Below are 26548 nucleotides of genomic sequence, written 5' to 3'. Positions count from 1 at the left end.
GACTGTATAAAGTGTATGTGTCATCTTTTATCGAGAGCGACAGCTCGATAGGTTATTCTTTTGGGGAAGTTTCAATATTTTTTACATATATAGGTTTTACATATTATCTTTACCACCAGGCATGTTGAATAGTTGTCAGCAAGCTTATCTGTCAGCTACTACAAGGCTGATTGTTCTCAACACGGCTGGATGGTGGCAAACAAGGTCCAATCAGTTTTACATACAATTTTGCTCATCTCTTACATCATAATATGATACTCCCTCCGTCTCATAATGTAAAATGTTTTTTTGACACTTACACAGAAAAGATACCCAACTCTTAGGCATGTGTGGTCAGATTGAGAAAAGAAAATTGCACTTGAACATGTCTTGAATCTTATAACAGTACAAAATGAAATGGCAGAACTAGGCCACTAGAAAAACACAAGACTGTGAGTAACTCCTTGTTTCTACACATCAAAGGCGAGAAAAGTCATAAATCAAGACAGCAACGTTGCAGGTTCGCGCAGTCGAGCTTGTTTCTTCAACTTGTTGCGGAAACTTCTTTTTCTACTGAACGCCCTCTCCTGATTATACCAAGAAAAAAGGTTATTTTCTGTAAGAATTTCCGTACAACACGAAGTAACACTGCGTGACATGATGATGAGTAGAACAGAGAAGAGTCTTACCACTGGCTGGGCCAGCTCCTCCGCTTGACGAACTGCTCTCACGAGATCACGGTTTGCATCTGTATATAGGCTAGTCACTATTCCAGATTGGCCAGCTCTAGCTGTGCGACCCACCCTGTGCAAAAAGTCGACAGCGCAAGCAGCAAACTCCGCCTGCAGGTATAGGTAGAAGCGTTAAAAAGAACTTCTGATGAGATGATGCAAAGGAGCATGAGTATCTTAACGTAGGGTTTAGACTTCATAGTAGTAATAACTATAAACATTTTTCTAAGAATACTAGTATTCCACATATATAGCAGCTGTGCATAATGCATGACTTTTTGCGCCATCATGTGTACAGATTTTGAAGTATTGTGCTGACACCACAAGTAGATACGATAGGAAGTTCAATGCTACCTGTGACAGACAGGCAACAGCTGTGCAGCGCCAGACATGCAGACATTTCAAGAGGCGAGGTCGAACGGTACCTGAATAACATGTGATACATTTGGCACGTCAAGCCCACGAGCGGCAGCATCAGTGCAGACGAGCACGCCACCATTCTCCCGGAAAGATTGTAAATTGGCTGTCCTTTCCTCCAGGGAGCTCTCACGGTGGTACAAGATGCATGGAATACCAACTCTCCGCAATATGTCAGAGACCGAATTAGCAGCGTCGACAGTGTTCGTGAACACCATAGTTCGATTTGGACCAAGTTCTGTGTCAACTTCACTCTTCAGGCCATACTTTACTGCATCCAGAAGCGCATCAACTTGTGTATCAGTAGTAACCTCTATCCATCTTCTCTCCAGTCTGCATATATGGTACACTGTGTATCAAATGTAGTGAAGGTGCGAATAGGAAGGTACAATAAGAAACAAATATGAGATTTTTGGAAAAAACTGCGACTAACAAACCCGGCAATAGTGAGAAATCTCTCCAAGCGGAAGAACACTAGCTTATTGTAAGACATAGTGCATACCTAGGGTTGTGACGGTGCAGATAAGCACCACTAACCCACACAGCACTAGGAAACATACGTTTCAGCACACCACCAGCAGTCTTTTTTCCACTCTGAGGGAGGGTGGCAGCAACAAAGATATATTGCTTGCTGCGCCTATAAACTTTTCTAACCCTTCTCCAATCCCTGCGTGCTCCTACAGGAGCATTCTCCACCTTGACTGCTCCATCTTGAACATGACCATCTTCATTTTCATCATCAATATCACTAACTTCAGCACTCTCAGAACCCGAATCCTCATGATATTCATCAGAACCTTCGAGCGGTACTTCTTTTCCAGAATCTTCCGCCCTTGAAAGTAACTTCTCGTCAAACCGCAGCATGTGGATGAGACGAATGATCTGATTTTCAAAACTTCCGCAAAGTAGCATGTCTGCCTCATCAAACACCTGTTCAAAATCAGCTAGTTTTAGGACTCCCTGTCTCAAGGTCAAAGACTGTAATTCAAACACTTGCTATAAGACAGAAAGGCCAACAGAAATGCAAATGCAGAAAATGATAAGAAACAAGAAAAAAATACACAGGAAATTACAGCTTAACTTGAGAGTTGAAACCATTCAAAATGCTTTCTTCTCCAAGTTGCAGGAAAGCACAAAATTCTATCCTAACCTTGCCAAGTATATCCAGCAACTCAAGATTAAATAAAAGATAGGATGGAACAACAAGATTTCTAATCTGGCTATGCCAAAGATGTCTAAAAAGGGCAACCTGATGTCTGCACACACAAAAAAAGTCCCACTAGAGTACTTACGATGTATTTTACACTGCGTAGGAACTTCTCCCTCCGCCTCCTCTCTGGGTCATAATCGAATAGATAATTCAAAAGAGCGGCTGGAGTGGCTACAAGAATATCTGGGCGAACTGCAGGCCAACCCTGTGAAGATACAATATAAATCAAAAAACATAAAATAAGCAGATGTTGTGCCAGAATATGTTTTATTAATGTAACAGTGTTTTAGAAATATGAACATAACTAAAGACCCATGTTTAGTTAAGACCTTAGACCCAAAGTGTAAATTGGGGAATATACCACTACAGAAATGATGAAGTATTGAAACAGACATTCAGTTGTAGAATGTGACGTAAGTAGTCTCATATTATCCGTACATAAAACAAGAAGATGTGACGAGTTTACCATGCTATCAAGTACTGTATCATATATGACAGAAAGGCAGACCATACCTTTGGCCCACAAACTGCAACAGCGCGCTTAAGTGGTTCACCAGATACATCCAGTAATGAATTAGCCATTGAAACAACTTGCTCACACAGCATGACATTAGGACAGAAAACCAACACGATGTTATCTGTTCTCGCAGCAATGTTTTCAGAATCACCATCTTCTGTGGAGGAAGATTTGGTGCACAGTTTTTCAATCAGTGGAACCAGGTAACCATGTGTTTTGCCACTGCCAGTCTCTGCCGCAACAATTACATCGTTCGCCGTAAGAACATGTGGTATACAAGCTGCCTGCATTGCAGCAGTTGACATTTTTAGGAAAGTATTCATTTGTCGCAACACAATGCTCTAACAAAAGCAATATAGAATAATATATGGAACTCTACTAGCACACAAGTTCCAGCAAGAACAGTACATTAGCACCAGACACGCAAACTGGAGAAGGGGCACAATAAAACACTGAATCCAATTTCATCTAGCTAAATTGTTGTCAGTAATTTTGTAGAAGGACTATGTCAGTAATTTTGCAAAGACAAGCAATTGATTCGATTACGACGTCTTAATCTTAAAAGAGGCCTACAAGGAGCTACAACGCCTGAATTTTCTCATCCACAGCTACTTTTTTTTATCATTATTAAAAGGGGGCCAAACGCCCAGATGAGCAGCATGTACAACATGGGAATAGAGACGGGGGTAGAGAGAGGTGGGGAACACAAGATCGGGCCTAAGCTAGGCAGGCAGAGAGCATGCAAAGCAGGCTAACCAGGCATCAGCTGCTGGCTTGAGAGCTACAGGCAGCCGCACCCTCCACAGCACGGCGTCTTCCCTGCAGGGTTTCAGCAGCCGGGGGATCGATGACGGCACACCCTGGAAGACAACCGTGTTGCCGACGCTTCCACAATTGCCAGCAGCAAAGTAGCAGAAAGGTGGGTCCCGTTCGCATTGGCACCGAGCATGGGGGAGACAGCAGGTGGAGCGACCTGACGGAGGCAACATCCGGTTGATTCAGACCTACAAATTCCCAGAACCGACGAGCAAAGGGGCAGCTGAAGATGAGATGATCAGCCGTCTCGAGGGGCGAAGCGCAGAGGGGACAGCCAGCGCCTGCCGACGCGATGATGTGCTTCCGCAGGAGCACGTCTCTTGTGTGTATCTGAGCCTGAACCAGGAGCCAGGCGAAGAAACGGACCTGGCTGGGGGCGTAGTTCTTCCACATGAAGTCGATGAAGGGCACCTGCACTCCACCAAAGTGACAGAGCTGGTAGACGCCGGCCAAGGAGAGCAACGCGCCCTTCCCGCAGCCACGGCGAAGGGTCCGCCCATGGGGTGCTGCCGACAGGCCCACCTCCTGAAGGATGAGCAGCAGGGCGCCGCGCTCCAGGGCGCCGGCGTGGTTCAAACGGGGTACAAGCACGCTATCGGGGCCAAATGCGACGACATGGGCGACGGAAACCGCGAGCATGGTGGTGTGGGAGAAAAGCGAGCTCATCTTCACAGACAGAGCACCGCCGGGCAGCCACGAGTCCAGCCAGAACGCGGTGGTGCACCTGCCGCCGATGGAGACACGGGATATCGCTCTGTACACCGGCATGAGCTGGTCCAGGGAGGACCAGTGAGGGCCTGGGAGAGAGGACGCCAACACCAGGGTTAGCAGCGAGCGTCCGAGCTCGGTCCACACCCAGCGGGCCCAGGGCACGTCCTGACGCGAGTGTAGGCGATATAGCAGCTTCATCTGGAGGAAGCGGTTTTGGACCCGCAGTGCACACACTCCGAGCCCGCCTTCCTCCTTGGGGCGGACCACCCTATCCCAGGCCACCAGGCATTGGGATCCCGACGCGGTCCAAAGGAAGGAGCGACGCAGGGCGTCGGTTGCACGGAGAACCGACGGAGGGAGCCCCATCGCCGCCATGGCGTAGGTGGGCAACGCATCCAGCACAGCATTGAGCAGCACCAGGCGCCCTCCGAAGGAGAGCGGTTGCGCTCACCAGCCGGAGAGGTAGCGCTCGGCCTTGGCGATGAGCTGGAAGAAGTCGTCCATTGAGAGCTTGTGGTTGGAGAGCGGCAGACCGAGGTAGACTTGAGGAAAGCTCCCAACGCCGCAGCCCAGCACCTGAACCATGTCGTGTAGGTCGTCCTCCTGAACATGCATGGGCACCCCCATGCTCTTGTGAAAATTGATGATCAGCCCCGTCGCGACCGCAAAGTCGTCCAAGATGTCCTTTAGGCGCCTAACCACACCTAACCCAGTTCGCATGATGATGAGGGTATCATTGGCGTACTGAAGGGCAAGCGGTGAGGTGCCATCAACCAGAGGGTGCATCATCACTCCATCCTACTTGATATGCTGTTGGAGGACATCCGTCACGAGCAAGAACAGGTAGGGGGCATCCACAGCTACTTATCAAACTAATCACCACATATAGTTTAGGCATGTGATGTAGAAAGCTAAAATCTTCACAACAGCTAGCAGCGCACATGAATTCTGCACTAGAAAGGACTTCCGTGTTTCCAAGAGACAGGGAGTGGACTGATAGGTTATTTAACATTGGGACTCGAAGAATACAAGCTCAGACTGCTCGATCACTTCACATGAACTGAGACCAGGCTAAATCATCCCTATACGGCAACTGTAGATGAAGACACATATAGGAGGTTCGATCTACCAACTGAAAAGCTGACGCTGAAAAGGTATATGAAAACATTGCAACGCGGGCTCAGGCATTTCGTCGAGCACGCGCTGTGCAGAGACCGGCAGCGGCGAGGTGCAACAAGAGTTACCTGGACCAGCGAGGGTCTCTCGAGCCCAGTGCCGTGCAAGGCGGACGCGAGGCGGTCGGAGATGCCGAGGGACTTCCAGGACGTGCTGTCCTCGGCGAAGAAGCCGTCGGTGCCCACGCTGGTGTTGTCGGCCTCGGCGGCGGCGGCGGTGGCGAGCGAGCGCGGCTTCGAGGCGGTAGAGAGGAGGCGCCACGGGCGAGCCGGCGCAAAGAGTAAGAGGCGGCGGGTGGCGGGAGAGGAGCAGGCGATGGACGGGAGCGCGAGGCGGAGAGCGAGCGGCGCATGGCGGAGGTGGCTAAGCGCCATCGTGTCGTTCGCGACTTGGGATAACTCGAGAGGTTCACAGTTCACTCGACATTTTGGCTACGCGATGTAGGAGGTTCACCACAGTTCGCGAATTCGAATTTTTACGTGTTTACCTACAAATGTTTTTTGTTTAAGTTGTGTACCTCATTATTTAGGGCGATGCTAGGCGCCGGTGCGCCGGCCGAACAGTTTCAGCCGGTCCAGCCCTAGCCGTTTGATGCGCGTAATTAGGAGCCGTCCGATTCCCCGCGTTGACTTCCCCTCTCTTTCTTCCTTTCCTCTCCCGGCCGCCGGCCGTCACCCCGTCACCTGGACCTCTCTCTCCGCCGCCCCCGCTACTGGTCGCCGCGCTCGCCGTCGGTCGCCGCGCTCGCCGCCGGTCTCCGCCATCTTCTCTCATGTTTCTCGTCGGGATCTACATGCAGCAAAAACTTCGCCCCTGGGTTGCAGCTCCCCTCGCTGGTGATGGTAGCGGCTCCGGCAACACCAGTCGCCGGTTGCAGCTCCGGCAGCTTGCAGTCGCGTGCCCCGCCGCTCGCAGTCCAGCGCCCCCGCCGGACCCCCTGATTAAAGGTTGTAGCAAAATTCATCAACGGTGGCAGCAAAAAACACCGCCAGTTGAAGCTTTTTTTCCAACTGTTGATTTCGGTTGTAGCAAAACTTGACGCCAATGGTAGCACGGCAAAAATCTAATAAACGGTGGCAGCAAAAAACACCGCCAGTTAAAGCTTTTTTTAGAGTTTTATAGAAAAGAGAGGGTTATACACAAGAAATACAAACGATATGCACCGCCGCACATGGCAGGCACATCCACCCCACCACTCCACACACTAGGCTACTACTCTATATAGGCCCGAACCCAGGGGTGCAACCTGTGCGCCCGCACAGCCCCCCCCCCTTTTCAGGGCCTCACATTTTTTACGTAGCGGTACTCCTCTAAACAGTATCTGGGCCTATGTTGTCTGGCTTCTTATGTCTTCCATCTGGCCCCTGTTAACCTATGTAGATGGGCCTCTTCCGTCTTCCATCTTCCATTTGGCCCTGTTCCGTTCGGGACGTATGCCTCGTCCAGCGATCGATCGAGACGAGCGAAGCGACGAGGCGCCTCTTCCTCTTTTGGTCTGGCGGCCATCGACATGGCACGGCAGCAGGTTAGGGTTCCACTAGACTCCAGTCCTCCTTCCTTCTCACGAATCCCCAGTCAAGATGAGCGGTTCCGTTCCAACGCGGCAACTCCTTTTTAGGAGTCTGGAGGACCGAGGGCATGACCAAGAGCGGCCGAACGACAACCGACATGGAGGACCTGATTCACCTGAAGGCAAGGAAAATTGAGACTATCTCTCGATCTCCGATGTTTAAGCGTCATCGCGTCAATAACCGGTGATCCCGTGAGCCCTTGATTTTGAGTTCTAATTTCAGCCCACTATTTACTTCTGCTAAAATCGTGTAGTTTATTCTTTTGAACTATTAGGTGTCTAGTATTGAGAAGAATACTAAAAATAATGATGTTGTTTAAGTGAAGATTATACAACCAAGAATAGGTATGATTCTTGATATTTCCAATTGTTTTTTTTAGAACGATATTTCCCATTGTTATGTAAGATATTATAGTCTTTGTATTATTATACTTCTGTTTATGTAGTGATTTTTAGTGAGATAAGGCCCATTTTAGAATTTCGCACGGGGCCTCCAATTTTGCCGGCTCGGCCCTTACTCTATACCATATTGCTCTCCTCTTCCTGTCGTCGATGCCCAGAGCATGATCTCTTGATGAATTAAATCGGCCGCCCCTCATTCATTGACGATGTTGTTGTTGTGAAATACCCTGTCGTTCCTCTGTTTCCAAAGGTTCCAACAGACGGACGTGCAGAGTGTATCGAATCCTCTCCGGCATCTCTTGTCGATGCGTTTTCTGGCAACCACCCACTAGTCTCCTAACGTGTCTTCCGTGGTCGGTAGCAATCCTAGGTCGATGCCAATCCGCCTGAAGCACAGAAACCACACTTGTCTCGCGTAAACACATTGTAGGAGGATATCATCCACCTTGTCTTCCTAATGGTCGCATAGGAAGCAAGACGAGCTATGGTCTTGCAGTCCATGTCTCTGTCGGCGATCCGATGTCCATACTCTGTATTGAAGGGCAAGCCACATGAAGAGTTTACAAGTGAGTGTGGCCCAACTACGCTAGACAGCCGAGGCACATTGGAATCGGACTCCCCCTTCGCACATCATTTTGTAAGCAGATTTTGCCGAGTACTTGTCGCTCGCATCCCATTGCCAGATCGGGGTATCCTCGGAGTCGGGGACAAGCTCCATTTGCACCAAGACTTCCCACAGTCGGATGAACTGCAAAAGCTCCTCTGTATTCATCTCACCCACAATATCTTGTGTCCAGGCATGTAAATGTAGGGCCTCCTTAACCTTCCTCCTGTTAACCACCTGTTGTCGGACCTTCTTGACAAGTAACGGGGCAATCTCCTTCACGCATGAATCATTGACCCAACGATCTCTCCAGAACAGAATCCGAGAGCCTTCCCCAACTTCCCATCTGACCAAACTGTCGAAAGCCATCATAACTTGCTTGTCTGTGTCGTAGTTGAGACCTTGCCAAGGCCGCGAGCTGTCCGTGCGCTTCAACCACTCCCACCTTAATCTGAGAGCTATCCCCTGTTTGTATAGATCCACCACGCCTAGACCTCCCAGCTGTTTGGGCCGGCATACCCATTTCCACGCAACTGCGCATTTGCCGCCCTGAATCTCTTTCGTCCCTGCCTTGAAGAACGCGCGACAGCCCTTGTCCACTCTCTCCAGCGCCCACTTCGGGGCTTCCGCTACGATTAGGTGATGAGTGGGCCTAACACGAACAACCTGGTTCACCAGAATGAGGCGCCCGGGCCTGGTTACAAGGCCTCTCTGTCAGCCTGGCATCATCTTTAGCACGTTATCCACAATAGGCCGTCATTCCGATCGCAAGAGTTGTTTGATCCCCAGCTGCAGCCCCAGGTACCTGATGGGGAAAGTCTCCAATTTCCATGGCAGGGCCTGCCACCAGTTCCTCCTCTGCATCCTCCGATCTAATCATAATGGCCAAGGATTAGGCGAAGTCAACCTTGAGACCCGATGCCTCCCCAAAGATTCTGAGTGCCTCCTGAACAAACCACAGATCCGATCTCCATGGCCTTATGAACATAACGACATCATCAACATATAGAGAGAGCATTTGAATCAGAGCGCAGCTGGGGATTTTGCTGATTGCCTTCATCTCCCGGGCCTTCATTACCATAGCAGTGAGAACATCCATCGCAATGACGAAGAGCAAGGGCGGGATGGAGTCCCCCTGCCTCAGTCCACATGCATGCATAAACTTCCTACCAGCACATCCGTTAACTACCACTTTCGAACTTGCCGTCCTGAACAGAGTAGCAATCCATGATCTCCAAGTGCTCGAGAAACCCTTGGCGCGCAACACTTCAAATAAGAACAGCTAGGACAAAGAGTCGAAGGCGCGCGAGATATCCAGCTTCAGCATCACTCCCTTCGTCTTCCTTTTGTGAAGATTTATCGCAAGTTGCCTGACCGGCAAGAAGTTATCATGGATATTTCAGCCCCTAATGAACGTCGATTGGATTGCATGCACCAACTCTCCCATGCACGGGCATAGCCGAGATGCAAGCAGTTTTGATGCTAACTTCGGAATGCTATGAACCAGACAGATCGGCCTAAAGTCGTTGATATGGCAAGCCTCCGGCTTTTTAGGGATCAGGGTGATAAGGGCCTGATATAACCTTCCAAGTCCTCTCCCATTGTTGAGGAATAGCTTGTTCAACGCTGCCATCACGTCACCTTTCACAATCACCCATGCTCTCTGAAAGAAAATACCAGTGAACTTGTCCGGCCTGGGCACGCGATCCGAGGGCATGTCCTTCACCACTTTCCAAATCTCCTCTTCCTAGAAGACCAAATCTTGGTCAGCCGGATCGATTGGCTCAATGCCCAGATAGTCCAAGTCTAATGTGTGCTCACGTGACCCACAACTCCCCAGCAGTTCACTGTATGCCTCGAAAAAAGCCTCCTCTTTGGCCGCTTGGTCCGTGATGGTGGTTCCTGCCATGGAGATTGCACGAATGAAGTTTTTCAGCTTTCGTCCATTGGCCACCAGGTGAAAGAGCTTGTTGTTGGCATCTCCCTCCTGCAGCCATCTCAACCGCGACCGTTGTCTCACAATCATTCGTTCCAGGGAAGCTAATCCAAGTACCATGTGCTTCAGAGTTCTACGCAACCATCTCTCCTCTTCCGTGAGCACACGAGACTCCTGATATCAGGTGAGAGAGGATGGGTACAAAATTATCTCTATCTCTACTATTTATAAAGAAGCAGCTTACATTTTTTAGGGACATCCAACTTATTGTAACAGGACAACCATTGTCATATGATGTAATCCATGTAATTAAATCCCATACTATCTATTCCTTGGATGGTCTGTCACCAATCGAACGGCACAGACTTAATGGTGTGCCAAAGTAAAATCATCATCACGTACATTCTGCCCCTCGCATGTCATGAGGTCCTGCCCCTCGCAAGTCACGATCTTCGACCTCAACTGTGCTTTGTAGCAGCAAATCTCTGCCGCCCAACCCTAGCTTCGATAACCGCGCCACATCCTCGATGGAGTGTCCTCTCTCCCTGATGTCTGTTGGCCGTGGCACAACCATCGCCCTCGACACGTTGTATGTGTTGCTGCCCAGCCCTAACTCTGGTGGCCGCTCTCGTCTTGGTGTCTCCGCACCACTCTAGTGTTCATGCTCTACTCTGTCCTCCATCGTCGCCAGCCATTTCTTCGTGGTTCATCATCCTGCCCGACACGCTTTCTGTTGCCTCCGCTTCCGGAGGTGGGGTGTCTGCGCCACGATATTCGCCCAACCCAGTTGCACCAGCGGTCGCATATGTGGCACCTGTAAGTAGAGCAAGTCGCCAAGGTATTGCAGATAAGTTCAGCAACTCTACCGAAAGGGATTACTGAAAAGGGGTTTCCCCCGCTTTATATTATAAAGCAACCATCACTGGTTACAACCGAGAGACCGATACAAACACACACCACCACCGCACCGAACACACACACCCAAGGCAAGATACAACGGTGCCGGGCACCAACACACCACACCACTAACGACCAAGCAAACTACAGATGAGCAAGTCAGACCGCTTGGAGCCGATGGAGACCTCCACCATGAGCATCCGCAATAAAGAGGCGAGTCGGACAACAACGAAGCCAGGACTCCAAAGCGGTGCCTCCCAGAAGGATACGACCACGGATAGCCACCATTGCTCGATCCGGAAGATCATGTTTTCAACCGGAGCAAGATGACAGAAGAGGGAACACTGCGACAGAGCCTTCAGGAACGATACTGGAAGTGCAATTATCCCTGGGTGGTTTTGGTAATGATTAACAACATATAGCTCATTGAACTAATGCCATTTCAAGATGAATATTTCAGGAAAGTTCAATGTTTGGCATGGCATGGATTAGGAATGTGGACCCCTCAACATGCTAAGGACAAAGGATTGGCTCAAGCTCTAAAAGCTCAAGACTCTACATTTTACTTTTAGTGATCCAAGATCACATTGAGTCTATAGGAAAAGCCAATACTATTAAAAGAGGATGAGGTGTTACTTAATGGCTTGCTTACTCAAAATGCTTAGTGATATGCTCCAAAGCCCTCAACCATTTTCTCATATCCACATATGTCCCAAACCAAAAGTCAAACTCGGCCCCACTGATTTGATCCATCTGGCGCCACCGAGTTCATTTGACATAGCCACTGCTAGAAACCCTAGTCACTTCGGTCTCACCGATAGGGATCTCGGTCTCACCGAGATGGGAGTGCAAACTCTTTGTTTCCCTTCGTAATGTTTCGGTCTAACCGAGATGAGTGATCGGTCCCACCGAGTCCGCAATGCAAACTCCCTGTTTCCCTTTCGTAACGTTTAGGTCCCACCGAGATGAGTGAATCGGTCCCACCGAGTTTGCCTGACCAACTCTCTGGCTATCTTATTATCAAAGTCGGTCCCACCAAGTTTGTATAATCGGTCTCACCGAGATTATGTTATGCCCTAACCCTAATGAAATCGGTCCCACCGAGTTGACATGTTGGTCCCACCAAAATGCCTAACAGACGCATTATGAACTAAATCAGTATGACCGAGTCTCACGGTTCGTTCCCATCGAGTTTGGTGAATTGTGTGTAACGGTTAGATTTTGTGTGGAGGCTATATAAATCCCTCCACCCTCTCTTCATTCATGGAGAAAGCCATCAGAACATGCCTTCACTTCCAGCATTCATTTTCTGAGAGAGAACCACCTACTCATGTGTTGAGGCCAAGATATTCTAATCCTACCATATGAATCTTGATCTCTAGCCTTCCCCAAGTTGCTTTCCACTCAAATCATCTTTCCACCAAATCCAATCCTATGAGAGAGAGTTGAGTGTTGGGGATACCATCATTCGAAGCACAAGAGCAAGGAGTTCATCATCAACACACCATCTATTACCTTTTGGAGAGTGGTGTCTCCTAGATTGGTTAGGTGTCACTTGGGAGCCTCCGTCAAGATTGTGGAGTTGAACCAAGGAGTTTGTATGGGCAAGGAGATCGCCTACTTCATGAAGATCTACCCTAGTGAGGCAAGTCCTTCGTGGGTGATGGCCATGGTGGGATATACAAGGTTGCTTCTTCGTGGACGCTTCGTGGGTGGAGCCCTCCGTGGACTCGCGCAACCGTTACCCTTTGTGGGTTGAAGTCTCCATCAACGTGGATGTACGATAGCACCACCTATTGGAACCACGCCAAAAATCTCCGTGTCAACATTGCGTTTGCTCCCTCCAAACTCCTTCCCTTTACCTTCATATGCAATGATTTACATTTCGCTGCTATACTCTTAGAATGGCATGTGTAGGTTGATTGCTTGACTTGTGCTAAGTTGCTAAAATCTGCCAAGACTTAAAATTGGGAAAAGGCTAGATTTTTATTTGGTCAAGTAGTCTAATCACCCCCCCCCTCTAGACATACTTTCGATCCTACAAGTGGTATCAGAGCTATGGTCTCCATTTTCCTTGATTTCAATAGCTTTTGGTGATCATAGCCTTGGTTTCACAACCTAGGAGAGTATGGCGTCTAGCGAGGGAAATTACCACTGTAGAGGTCCTTACTTTGATGGTACTAATTTTGCTAGTTGGAAGCATAAGATGGAAATGCATATTCTTGGACATAACCCTACCGTTTGGGCTATTGTGTGTATTAGCTTGCAAGGTGAATTCTTTGATGGGAGAGAATCGAACCATGAAGCTACCGCGAAAGAGTTGAAGATGCTGCAATACAACACTCAAGCTTGTGATATTCTCTTCAACGGATTGTGCCCCGAAGAATTCAGCAAAATCAACCATCTTGACAATGCAAAGGAAATTTGGGATAATTTGATTGATATGCATGAAGGTACTGACTCCGTCAAGGAATCCAAATTGGATGTGCTTCAAAGTCAACTTGACAAGTTCAAAATGAAGGATGGTGAAGGTTTCGCTGAAATGTACTTTAGGCTTGCTCTCATCACAAATGAGATTGCCGGCTTAGGAAGTGAAGAGATGACCAATAGATTCATCATCAAGAAGATCCTAAGAGCCTTGGATGGAAAATATGATACCGTGTGCACATTGATCCAAATGATGCCCAATTACAAAGATCTCAAGCCAACAGAAGTCATTGGAAGAATTTTTGCTCATGAGATGTCACTCAAGGATAAAGAAGAGCTTCACAACAAGTCAAGTGGTGCTTACAAAGCCTCATGTGATGCTCCTACATCATCAAGTGAGAAACAGACCTTCAATGAAGAATTGAGCCTAATGGTAAAGAACTTCAACAAGCTCTACAAGAGTAGAAGCAAGGAAAGAAGTTCCAAGTCAAGGTCCTACAATGACAAAAGATCTTCGAGTCGTGAACATAATTGCTACAATTGTGGAAGACCCGGACACTACTCCAATGAGTGTACGGCTCCCTACAAAAGGAGAGAAGATTCACCTAAAAGAAGAAGTAGAAGAGAAGAATCACCGCCAAGACAGAGAAGGAGAAGAGATGATCGTTATGAATGAAGACCTCCCGGAGAAGCAAGGATTCAAAAAGGAAGGACAAATCATCAAAGAGCTACACAAAATGAAGATATCAAGCTCACGTTGGTGAATGGGTATCCGGCTCCGACTCCGACCATCACTCCAAAAGAAGTTATCACTCCGACTCCGAATATACTCAAGATGAAGGTGTTGCCGGTCTAGCACTTTTGTCAACCAACTCCTATGACATATTTGACTCACCAAATGAAGGAATTGGAAGATGCTTCATGTCTAAAGGCCCAAAGGTAACACACCCCAAGTATGTTGATTTCAATAGTGATGAAGATGACTTGCTAGGTGATGATGATTTGCTTGTTGACAACTCTAGTGATGAATACTATGATGAAACGTCAATTAATCATGCTAATCAAGATGAAACGAATGACAATGATAAGGAGAAGATTGAGCGTCTAACTAAAGAGCTAAATACTATTAAGTTAGCTCATGAAACTACCTTGGAAGATCATCGACAACTTTTAAAGACTCATGAGAAGTTACGCTTTGAAAAGCTCAACCTAGAGCAAGAACATGAGTTTTTAAAGGCAATAAATGATGATCTTTGCAAGAGAAGTTCTTTTTACATTGCCAAGCGTTTACTCTTGTCTACTTACATGCCACAAGTTAAATCTAGCAACAAAAGTAAGAAAGATTCTTCTTCTAGTAGTACCAATAATCATGTTAAATCCAATATTGTTGCTTCTAGTAGTTCTCTTGATTCCACTAATGATTCTCTTAGCCAAGTTACACTTGAGAAATAAAATAGCTTATTGAAGGGAATTATAGAGAAAGTTGTTTACAAGAGCCTTGCCGAAAGTAAGCAATTTGAGGAAATTGTACGCAAGCAAGGAAGGCACCGGAAGAATCAAGGTGTTGGTTTTGAATGAAGGTTCAATGCCAATGGAGTTGAGTGGGAAGAAGATCAATACCCCAAGATGAAGTTTGTTCCTCAACAAGAGAAGTATGATCCTACTTCTTTCCAAGGGACACAAGCTCAAGATGATCTTCCACCACAAGACCACAAGCAAAAAGGCAAGGATAAGGTTCAAAAGGAGATTGATGCATTTGAAGAAGCTCCCAAGGCCTTGGTCAAGTGGGTTCCCAAGACTACATCAAGTTCTACTTCATCAAGTATGACTACAACCCCAAAGATTCCCATCAAGATGATGTGGATCCCGAAGAAGAAGAACTAGAGAGTTATTGAGGGTGACTCCGCCAACACACTTCACTCATATCATTTTGGCAAGAATAAGTGCAAACAACTTCCACATCTTTCACTAGTTCAAGGAGTCACAAACCCTCTTGTTGGTAAGACAAGGGACAAGGTAACCTAATGCTTTCATGGACATCATCTTGTGTGAACATCATTCTATGTCTATGGATATCCTTGTTTGTTCCTTGTGGGACTAACCCGTGTAGGTATTGAAAGTGCAACTCACTCCAATGAATTGCTCCGAATGATCTACATCAACATTGAGCATCCACATATTCAACACCTACATGAAGTCATCATCGACAAAACCCAAGGTTAGTTCATCCCTCTTAGGGGGGATATCACATCTAGGGGGAGCTTTACTCTAAGACTTAAGCTAAAGCAACTCTAATGGTGTGAACATGACAATGCTTTATGTAAAAGTGGTAACCCCACTTGTGCTTAAACGATGAGTATTACCTATGATCAAATGTTCTCATTGGACTCCTAAGTCAATATACTCATATATAGATGACCTAGTCATCGCAAATTGCTTGATAGATGCTAAAGTGTTTGTGCATGCTTTGCCACATATTTCATTTGCCATTTTATTGTGTGAGCATGATGGTTGCATATTTTACTCATTCGAGGACATCCACTTGTTGCTTTGATTGTTTGGCTCTTTCTCTTTTTGCCAAGTGGATGGACAAGAATGCCTAAGAACCTTCTCTAGATATTTATGCTTTTCTCGTCTCAAACTCTATTCATGCTACATCACAAAGTTTGATCAAGTCAGATTCGAACCACTCTGTGTGAGGAGCACTCGGAGTCCCCGATTCATCATAGACTTAAACTTCCAAAACCTCTTTGTGCATTTCGGTATGACTGAGTCATCCATTTCGGTCACACTGAGTTCACTAAGTTGATCTAGGGTTTCATCTCGGTGCAACCGATTTGAACATTTTGGTCACACCTAGTTACAGTAACCGCTTGCTATTCTGCATCTCGGTGCCACCGAGTTATTCCAGTCGGTCACATCGACAGGGTCGGGATATATATACCCACGGGTGAGATTTAGGAAATTTCTTCAAAACCCCTCAGCCCGCGCATATCCTGCTCTGCCTCCTCGGGTCTCTGGATCGCCTCCTTGCCGCCAGTGACCTCCCGCCGCTGGTTTCTGTCACCATCAATGGAATCTGCTCTGTCGTTGCCGCCGTAGCAAACACCCACCGAACTAGGGTATGTGTTCGACTCCTTGTGCTCTCTTTTTACCTCCGATTCGAAGCACAAGGTCAATTCCATGATTCTTGCCACGTATGAAATCAATCTATCCAGAGAAAAATTCGTCAGGTTAAGTTTGATTCGAAAATTTAGGGTTAGCTCGACGCTGAACTCATCCCGGACCGATCGAATTGTAGGAATCAGTCTCACCATTTTGGCTTAGGCCATTGCACATGTGCTTTTTGGTCTGACCGAAAACTGCAAATCGGTGTGACCGAGTTCAATTCTTTGTGAAACCCTAGCAATCTCGGTGCCACCGAACTGTGACTCGGTATGACCGAGTTCACTAGCTTAGGTTCCAAATATTGCTTCGGTATCACCGAGTTTATCAATTCGGTAGCTCCGAAATCATTTTAGTAGAGAACTAAAACTAAGTTTTTGGCTCATTTGTTTTGCAAAAATCTCTACACTTTGTGATTCTCATCTACCCTCGTCTATATCTATTCACAGGGTTTGCTGTCAGTTTGCCTGCCAAGATGCCTGACCAGAATGATAGCCAGAATAAGTCTGAAGAGCAAGTGCAAATGAGTGAGGGCACTAGTACCTCAAGCAGCTATGATGAGGGCAGCAGGAGCACACCAAGTAACTTGCCCAAGGCATCCACTAGAGCAAGGAAGAAGAGAACCTCAGACTCCGAGGATGAGGATTATATTGCTGTTAAGGATGAGGCCACCTCAAAGAAGAAAGTGATGAAGAAAGAGTATGGCACTGCTGCTACAACAAAGCCTGGTATGAACAAGAAGGCACCAGCAAGGAGAGTCCCAACATACAAGCCAAAGAAAGTTGCAATAGGAGAAACTATGAAATTCACATCAGAATCAGATGATGGTGAGGCAGTTGGAGATGGCCAGAAGAAGAAGAAGAGGGCAAGAACCACAACTGCAAAAGTTCTTGGAAAGTCAACTATTGTGAGAGATTCAGAAGATGAAGAGGAACAGGATGCTGCACCAGCACCCAAGTCTCAAAATCTTATGGGAGATGCAATCAAGTCAGGGGCTGCTTCTAAGCCCAAAGCAGCTCCCAAAGCTGCTGCTCAAACCACCAAGTCTGCACCCAAGAGAAGCACCAGAAACATCCCAGCTAAAGAGAAGAACAAGGCCCCAGTGCCTGAAGTTGAAGAAGAAGATGTTGAAGCCCAAGTGCTGAGAAAGCTCAAACCAAAGATTACAGACCATAATGACACTCGTCCAGTGGCAGAGGACATGAACATTAGGAAGGATGCAGGTCTGAGACTTTGGAGGAAGAATGATCCTTATGCTGTGAGAAGGAGAACTCCTGTGGACTACAGGTTCCACACCAAAGAACAGAAGACTTCTATGAGACCATTCTGCTTGACAAGAAGCCAATTGTCTGTGATATGAGATGGGTTGACTGGACATACATCAAAGAGAATGAAGATCACTTTCCAGGTGTATATGACAGTTTCAAAGCTTGTGGAGTTGACAAGTTTGTTGGACAGAAGCTCACCAAATGGAATGATGAGCTAATCATGCAATTCTACTCCACTGCTCATTTCTATCCAGATGGAAGGATAGTGTGGATGTCTGAAGGTACAAGGTACCAGTCAACTGTTGATGAATGGGCCAAGTTGATCAATGCTCCAGAAGACCATGAGGATGATTTGGACGTGTATGCCAAGAAGAAGAAAGACCACAACTCCATGGCAACTATGTACAAGGAAATTCCTGATGAAGCCCCAGAAACTGATAAGTTGGGCTCAGTGAAATACTTGTTGTCTAGTCTGCCTACAATCAATACCATCTTGGGGCATACTCTATTGCCCAAATCTGGAGATCATAGGATGATAAGAGGACATTCAATCAACTTGCTGCACTTTTTTGATGTCCCTCAAAAATTCAAGTCATGAGTCTGATTGTAGAGACAATCAAAAGGATAGCCACTGATCAGAAAAGGTCTTGTGGGTATGCTCCACAAATTCAGGTGCTCATCTCAAAGATGGGCACATGAACTTATTTGTTGGACAAGGAGCACTTACCTCTCAAGCCAGACTTTGAAGACAACACAGTTGTAATGGATGAGGATGATCCTTCATCAGTGCAAGCACATGAGAAGAGAGCAAAGGCAAGGGCAGAAAAAGCTGCAAATATGCCAAGTGTTGAAGAGGCATCTCAAGTGTTCTTGAAGAACAAACAAGATCAACTTGGATTTCTGATCCAATCTACCTTGAGGATTGAGAAGGGCTTGGCCACCCTGACTCAGAATCAGGAGAGCTTGGAGAGGATCATTGAACAAAAATTCTATGATCTTGATATGAAAGTCACTGAGATACAGATAGTAGTTGAGCAGCTCTAGGAGGAAGCAGAGGAGAAGAAAGGAAAGGCAACTACAGAAGCTTTTCAGCGAGTGCCAAGAGGCATGAGGTCAGCTACAATGCTAGTACCTGATACTGGAGCTACTACATCTGCACCAGTAGCTACAGCTTCAGTGCCACCTCCAGCAACCACTTCACTAGCTCCAGCTACATTGACTGAAGCCTTAGTCCTTTGAGTCATCTCTACACCACCTCACGGAGACCAAGCCTGAGAGATGCATAGCACTATGCATATTTGAACTTTTTGGTAACTTGTTGCCAAAGGGGGAGAAATATGTATAGATCATAGGCTTCGAGAGAGTGTTGCTTTTTGTCTCTCGTGCTACTTTATTTGGTTGAACTTTATTGTGTGCTTGTTTGAACCTTATGTCCTTGTGTGAGATACTTGAATGATCATGTGTTTGATCATATGCTACTTTAATGTGTGTTTGGATGATATTATTTCTTATATACCTATATGATCATTCACTTTGCTTGGTGATGAGTGCATGCTTTTAATTGCTATCATTTTGAGCGCTCCACCAAGATGTATGTGACATGGAAGAGTAACCCATGATACTAATCGATTGTGCATTTGCATTCAAAAGCAAATCTTAAATAATGCACAAATTTAGGGGGAGCTCTTGCTTATCACATACTTCTCAAAGAGACGATGTATTTAAATCTTATTATCATTTGTCGAAGCTTTGATCTATATGTTGTCATCAATTACCAAAAAGGGGGAGATTGAAAGTGCAACTATCCCTGGGTGGTTTTGGTAATGATTAACAACATATAGCTCATTGAACTAATGCCATTTCAAGATGAATATTTCAGGAAAGTTCAATGTTTGGCATGGCATGGATTAGGAATGTGGACCACTCAAAATGCTAAGGACAAAGGATTGGCTCAAGCTCTAAAAGCTCAAGACTCTACATTTTACTTTTAGTGATCCAAGATCACATTGAGTCTATAGGAAAAGCCAATACTATTAAAAGGAGATGAGGTGTTGCTTAATGGATTGCTTGCTCAAAATGCTTAGTGATATGCTCCAAAGCCCTCAACCATTTTCTCATATCCACATACGTCCCAAACCAAAAGTCAAACTCGGCCCCACCGATTTGATCCATCCGGCGCCACCGAGTTCATTTGACATAGCCACTGCCAGAAACCCTAGTCACTTCGGTCTCACCAATAGGGATCTCGGTCTCACCGAGATGGGATTGCAAACTCCTTGTTTCCCTTCGTAATGTTTCGGTCTAACCGAGATGAGCGATCGGTCCCACCGAGTTCGCAGTGCAAACTCCCTATTTCCCTTTCGTAACGTTTCAGTCCCACCGAGATGAGCGAATCGGTCCCATCGAGTTTGCCTGACCAACTCTCCGGTTATCTCATTATCAAAGTCGGTCCCACCGAGTTTGTGTAATCGGTCTCACCGAGATTATGTTATGCCCTAACCCTAATGAAATCGGTCCTACCGAGTTGTCATGTTGGTCCCACCGAAATGCCTAACAGTCACATTATGAACTAAATCGGTCTGACTGAGTTTCACGATTCGGTCCCACCGAGTTTGGTGAATTGTGTGTAACGGTAAGATTTTGTGTGGAGGCTATATATACCCCTCCACCCTCTCTTCATTCATGGAGAAAGCCATCAGAACATGCCTTCACTTCCATCATTCATTTTCTAAGAGAGAACCACCTACTCATGTGTTGAGGCCAAGATATTCCAATCCTACCATATGAATCTTGATCTCTAGCCTTCCCCAAGTTGCTTTCCACACAAATCATCTTTCCACCAAATCCAATCCTATGAGAGAGAGTTGAGTGTTGGGGAGACTATCATTTGAAGCACAAGGGCAAGGAGTTCATCATCATCACACCATCTATTACCTTTTGGAGAGTGGTGTCTCCTAGATTGGTTAGGTGTCACTTGGGAGCCTCCGTCAAGATTGTGGAGTTGAACCAAGGAGTTTGTATGGGCAAGGAGATCACCTACTTCGTGAAGATCTACCCTAGTAAGGCAAGTCCTTCGTGGGCGATGGCCATGGTGGGATAGACAAGGTTGCTTCTTCGTGGACCCTTCGTGGGTGGAGCCCTCCGTGGATTCGTGCAGCCGTTACCCTTCGTGGGTTGAAGTCTCCATCAACGTGGATGTATGATAGCACCGCCTATCAGAACCACGCCAAAAATCTTCGTGTCAACATTGCGTTTTCTCCCTCCAACCTCCTCCCCTTTACCTTCATATGCAATAATTTACATTCCGCTGCTATACTCTTAGAATGGCATGTGTAGGTTGATTGCTTGACTTGTGCTAAGTTGCTAAAATATGCCAAGACTTAAAATTGGGAAAAGGCCAGATTTTTATTTCGTAAAGTAGTCTAATCACCCCCCTAGACATACTTTGGATCCTACATATACGGCGTCAACGGCCGCAACCATTGTCGGCCGGTCAAAGGACTGGAAAAGTGGTGTACCCCAAACGCTAACCCCCTCTGACGGTGTCCTAGACTAGGGGGGTGCTAACCTAGTCGGCCCATGCTCCTCGGGTTGGGCCGATGGTCCCTCATTCGTGATCAAGGTGGACTCCGGAGGCCGTGTGTAGGAGGCGTGATCGAGACTACCTCCACCGAAGACTTGACGTATACTCCAAGATCTCTCCTGCCACGTTGCTCCTAGATACCGACCTTGTAACCCTAGATACCCTACATGGCATGTATATAAGTCATAGGGTTTGGCCCGTAGAGGGGACATCAATGCAGTATCATTCACCTAGCCCTAGAGTTAGACCATATATTATGATCTCGAGGTAGATCAACTTTGCACTTGATACATCTCCATTAATATAAACAAGAGCAGGACGTAGGGTTTTACCTCCATTAAGAGGGCCTGAACTTGGGTAAAACATTCTCTCTCTGTTCTTCTTACCATCTATCCGAGATCCACAGCTCAGGACCCCCTACCCAGAGGTCTGCCGGTTTTGACACCGACACTGGTGCTTCCATTGAGAGTTTTGCTTTGTGATCAACAGAAGGATCGATGGCTCATCTGCAGATCAACTGCGCCAAGGGCCATGGGAGTGTCTATGCCCCCATTTAGCCTTTTGTGTTCGGCAACATGGTCTTTTGCGTCGACTCGACGGGCCATCTGGCTGTTGACACCAGATTTTGGCACAGTCAAGAACTTGATTAAGATGTCCTCTAATGGAGAAGTGATCTACATTAAAAAGTTCCATATTGTCGAAATGAACATCTTTGAAGTTTGGGCCATCTCCATCTGATCTCATCTCAAGGGCCGAAACTATGCTCAAAGTACTACGATTTTGTATTCAGATTATTGCTCGGCCAATTAACCCACCAAGACGACCTCATATGAGAAAAGTTTCTATACGGATTGTCTTTGCCTCGTCGAAATTGTCGATTTTGATATAAAAATGGTCTTGTCATATGCAAAAGTTAGAGCTGAAAATGCGCCGCTGCATCAGGATGGCCGGACACTCAGGGGATAATCATCCTATTTTTGGATTTCTCTGAGGATGGCCAGACACTCCCGGGATAATCATCCGGATTTTGGATTTTTCTGCTGCAGACTTCGGAAAACCAAAAAAACCCTCAAGATTGCCTTTGATAAAAAAATGTTCAACATGAAAATTGTTCGTCTCGTCGAGGCGGTCAAGATTGATTTTGGGATCATTTCAATCCGAGATTGTTTACCACCTCAAAAAATATCCGCAAGGTGCAGCCAGTTTGTGACGCCCTAATTCAATCAGACACGCAAATGTGTATGATCAAGATTAGGGACTCATGAAAAGATATCACAACAAAACTCTAGACACAAATTAAAATAATACAAGCTTTATATTACAATCCAGGGGCCTCAAGGACTCGAACACATAGCTCGATACACAAGAGTCAGCGGAAGCAACAATATCTGAGTACAAACATAAGTTAAGCAAGGCTTCCTTAAGAAGCCAAACACAAAAGCAACAATGATCGAAGAGGCAAGGCCTCCTGCCTGGGACCTCCTAACTACTCCTGGTTGTCGGTGGTCTCCACGTAGTAGGCATCCTCGGGGTTGTCGCAGTAGTTAGCGTTGGCAGCATCTAGCTCCTGGGATCCACCATCTGATCGCAACAACCAGGTATATGGGGAAAAGAAGTAGCAAAGCAACCGTGAGTACTCATCCATATTACTCACAAGACTTACATCAGATCTATATTAAATATGCATCGGTATCAAATGGAAGGGTTCAGTGGATTGAACTGCAGAATGCCAGCAGAGATAAGAAATCTTAGCCTATCAAAGACTGGCATCTTCAAGCATCTTCAAGCACCTTGCAGCATTCAGAAGAGTACAGAATAGCATTTTATAATTATCAAACATGTTGTAGCATTAATGCCCAGAGATCCTTCCTCGACTCCCTACGAGAAAGCAATCCCGGAACCAACATAACCATCTCATGTATCAGATATCCATTTCTAGTTGTAATAGATCAGAATACAACTCCGAGCATCCATTACCGTGGACACGGCTATTCGAATAGATAAACCTCCCTACAGGGGTGCACCACATTACCCAACACGCTTGATTACTCTGGCCGGACACACTTTCTTGGGTCAATGCCCGGCCTCGGAAGATCAACATGCCACATCCCTACCTAGGATTAGTAGAGAGGTCCCCGCCGGTCTACATCCTAAGCGCTCCAGGGTCTTGGGCCCATCGCCCATTGCACTCCAGTTCGTTATGTGCAGGGTGAATACTAGCACCACCCGTGTAGTGGATGGCATCATCCGGCCGTGCCGCAATGCTGAACTGGACGCCTGACAAAGCTTCGGCTGATACTGAGATGTCGAGTGCCCATAAATGTTCCCGCGTGGTGGTTAGTCTGTAAAGGCCAGTGGACAACTCAGATCAAATACCCCAACCCTTAGTGTATTAGGAGCTCGCGGAGACGAGGAGAGACTCATGATCATGTGACCCCGTCGCCCTGTCTCGAGGAAATACGGCAAGGGCCAGGCCCAACCCTCTCTATCTAGGGAAGTCTACCTGCCCGGCCGTGCCTCGTAATTATCTCACGGGTGCTCTCCGGGCCTACCTGACTTTCACATCAACTAGAGGGTACCCCTCAGGGTCGACCCGACTTCAACAATGGTCTCAAGTAAAGTCCAGGTAACCGTGTGTCCATAACATCAAGGGAGAATCCGAGGAATCACCCTCGATGAAATCCACTTGATGTAATCGTCAAGGCAAACTTAAGAGGAATCATCCTCAAGGTTTACACTTGAGGAGTTACACGACAGAGTCATATCAGGAGTGGTGAAGGAGGAATCACCCTCGATGACCGTGACCGAAATAGCTACACTACAGAGTTATCATCAGGAGTGTGTTACAAGGTATCACCCTCGGCACTCGATAGTAGCTCTGAAGAGTCGAGCAACAAAGGGGATGTGATGTGATGTGTCAGGCTCTGGACATCGATCTCATTGATCGAGTCATCGGTCATCAAGCCGAGGCAACTAGGACAAGGTGAGGGGTCACTGGTGGATCATTAACCAACCTATAATACGCAATTTAGGATAAGCAAGTAAGGTACAATGAGCAGGTTACAAAAGCAGCCTATGCATCAGAATTGGAGCAATCACTTACATTAGCAAAATCTAATGCAAGCATTAGAGAGAATAGAATGGGCGATATCAGAATGATCAAGGGGGGTTTGCTTGCCTGGAAGCTCTACTAAAAAGGAAGAAGGGCCGTCGGTGACGTAGTCGATCACAGTGGCATCAACAGCGGTCTCGGGGTCTACCGGAGAGAAGAGGGGGAAGAAACAGTAAATATAGAGCAAACAGATGCATGACAGGACAACATGCAGAGCTAGGGGTGTTCTAACATAGTGCTAGGTAATACCGATGAAGGGGGGAACATCCGGGAATGTTTTCCCAAAGTTTACATTTTTTGGATAGGAGAAATAGAGGGGGACGGTTGCATGATCTCTATGCTAGGGACGTGTGACAGATGAGCAGACTGCGTATTCGGATTCGTCTCGTCTTTCTCAGCAACTTTCATGTATAAAACTTTTTCATCCGAGCTACGGTTTAATTTATATGATTTTTCAAAGTTTTAATAATATCATGAAATTATTATTATTTTAATTCAGAAGAGATTTACTGCATCAACATGACAGCACACTGATGTCGGCAGTCAACCAGCCAATTGACTGGTTAAACTGACACCCGAGACCCACCTGTCATTGAGAGTGGGGATTAACAATGGTTAATACTAATCTAATTTGGCTAATTAATCTATCGGGCCCCACACGTCAGTGTGTAATTAGGTTAAACTAATTAACCTAGTTAGATTAATTAATTATAGAGGGTATGTGCCCCATATGTCAGCGACTAGGCCCTAGCCAGTCGGCGTTGACTGCGGTCAAAGGGACCAGCCGGGCCCTAGGGTCCCACCTGGTAGTGACCCTGGGGATGGGGCAGGCCGGCCACGTTGGCAGGGCACCACCGGAGAGGCTGTGGCGACCTAAATCACGGTGGAAGGGGTGCGTGGCTCGCTGGAAAACGGGCTATAGGTCCCCATTTGGGGCGCGGTCGGTGGCTTTCGAGTGCGGGCGACGGGTCGTGGCCATTGGGGGCGGTGGGAGCATGCGAGGTGGCCAGAGTCGGCAGCTACAGCGAGGGCAGGCGGCAGCGGCGATCGGGCTTCGAGTGGGATGGTGCTGTGGCGCACAAACATGCATACGAGAGGGCTAGGGCGGGTCTACGTGACATGGTGATCACGACGGTGGCAGGCACAGGACCAAAAGGTCACTGTGGCCAGGCCGAAGACGAGAGTGGGTGGCGGCGAGCTTGGCTGCAAAGGGGGTGAGCTACGGCCTAGGTAAGAAGCAAGGGAGAGATAGAGGGGGGAAGCGCTGCTCACAGTGGCCCTGCAGAGGTGCTAGAGTAGGCTCGGGGGAGAGCTCGCCGGAGTGAATCATCGACGGAGTCCGCTGGGGCCGAGGAGGAAGCCGGTGGCGGTCAAGGCATCACGGGGGCGTCCAGCATCCTGCGGCTTGTCGAGGGGACGTAGTCGAGGGTGGTCGAGTGCTTGGACACATCGGTGAGGCACGAGGTCGACGGTTGCCACGACGATGCGAGGTGCCCGGCTACAGGCGTGTCGCGCGCGGGTGGCTGACGTGGATCTAGGGGAGAGGAGAAGACGGAGAGGGCGAGAGGAAGTGTGAGGGGGCAACTAGGGAGGGGGCCCGAGGAGGCGGGGCGCTGGAGGCCTTATCCTCACCGGGGCATTGCCGGTGAGGTGGTCGGGGATGACCACGTCCTGTAGCAGTGCGGTCGGGGGCACAGGGGTGAGGAGCGACCGGTGGGGAAGCTGGGCCGGCCCAGGTGGGCGGCCGGCTGGGCTGAGGCCTAGTTGGGCCACGGCCCCGGGGGTTGCCCCTTTTATATTTTTTGTTTCCTTTTTGTTTTCTCCAAGTTTTAGTTTATTTTTTGTTTTATTAAATGTAAAACTAGATCCAGAATTAGTGTTACCAATTAACCCACTACCACAAATTTTTTTGCACAATAATAAATAGTTTACATTTGTTTATTAATTAAAAAGCATTAAAACAATTGTTTTAGCCACTATTTTATTCATTCAAAGCAATTAAACATTTTATAAAAAGATGATTTCTC

At 47.2% G+C, this 26548-nt stretch overlaps 1 pseudogene; it reads right to left on the bottom strand.

Annotated features, from left to right (window-relative positions):
• Positions 1-190: 190 nt before the first annotated feature.
• On the bottom strand, positions 191-4771 carry LOC119309281 (annotated as a pseudogene).
• Positions 4772-26548: the final 21777 nt, after the last annotated feature.

The sequence above is a fragment of the Triticum dicoccoides genome, chromosome 5B, assembly GCF_002162155.2.
Source record: "Triticum dicoccoides isolate Atlit2015 ecotype Zavitan chromosome 5B, WEW_v2.0, whole genome shotgun sequence".
NCBI classification, from domain to species: domain Eukaryota; kingdom Viridiplantae; phylum Streptophyta; class Magnoliopsida; order Poales; family Poaceae; genus Triticum; species Triticum dicoccoides.
This window is presented reverse-complemented; position numbering and strand designations above follow the sequence as displayed.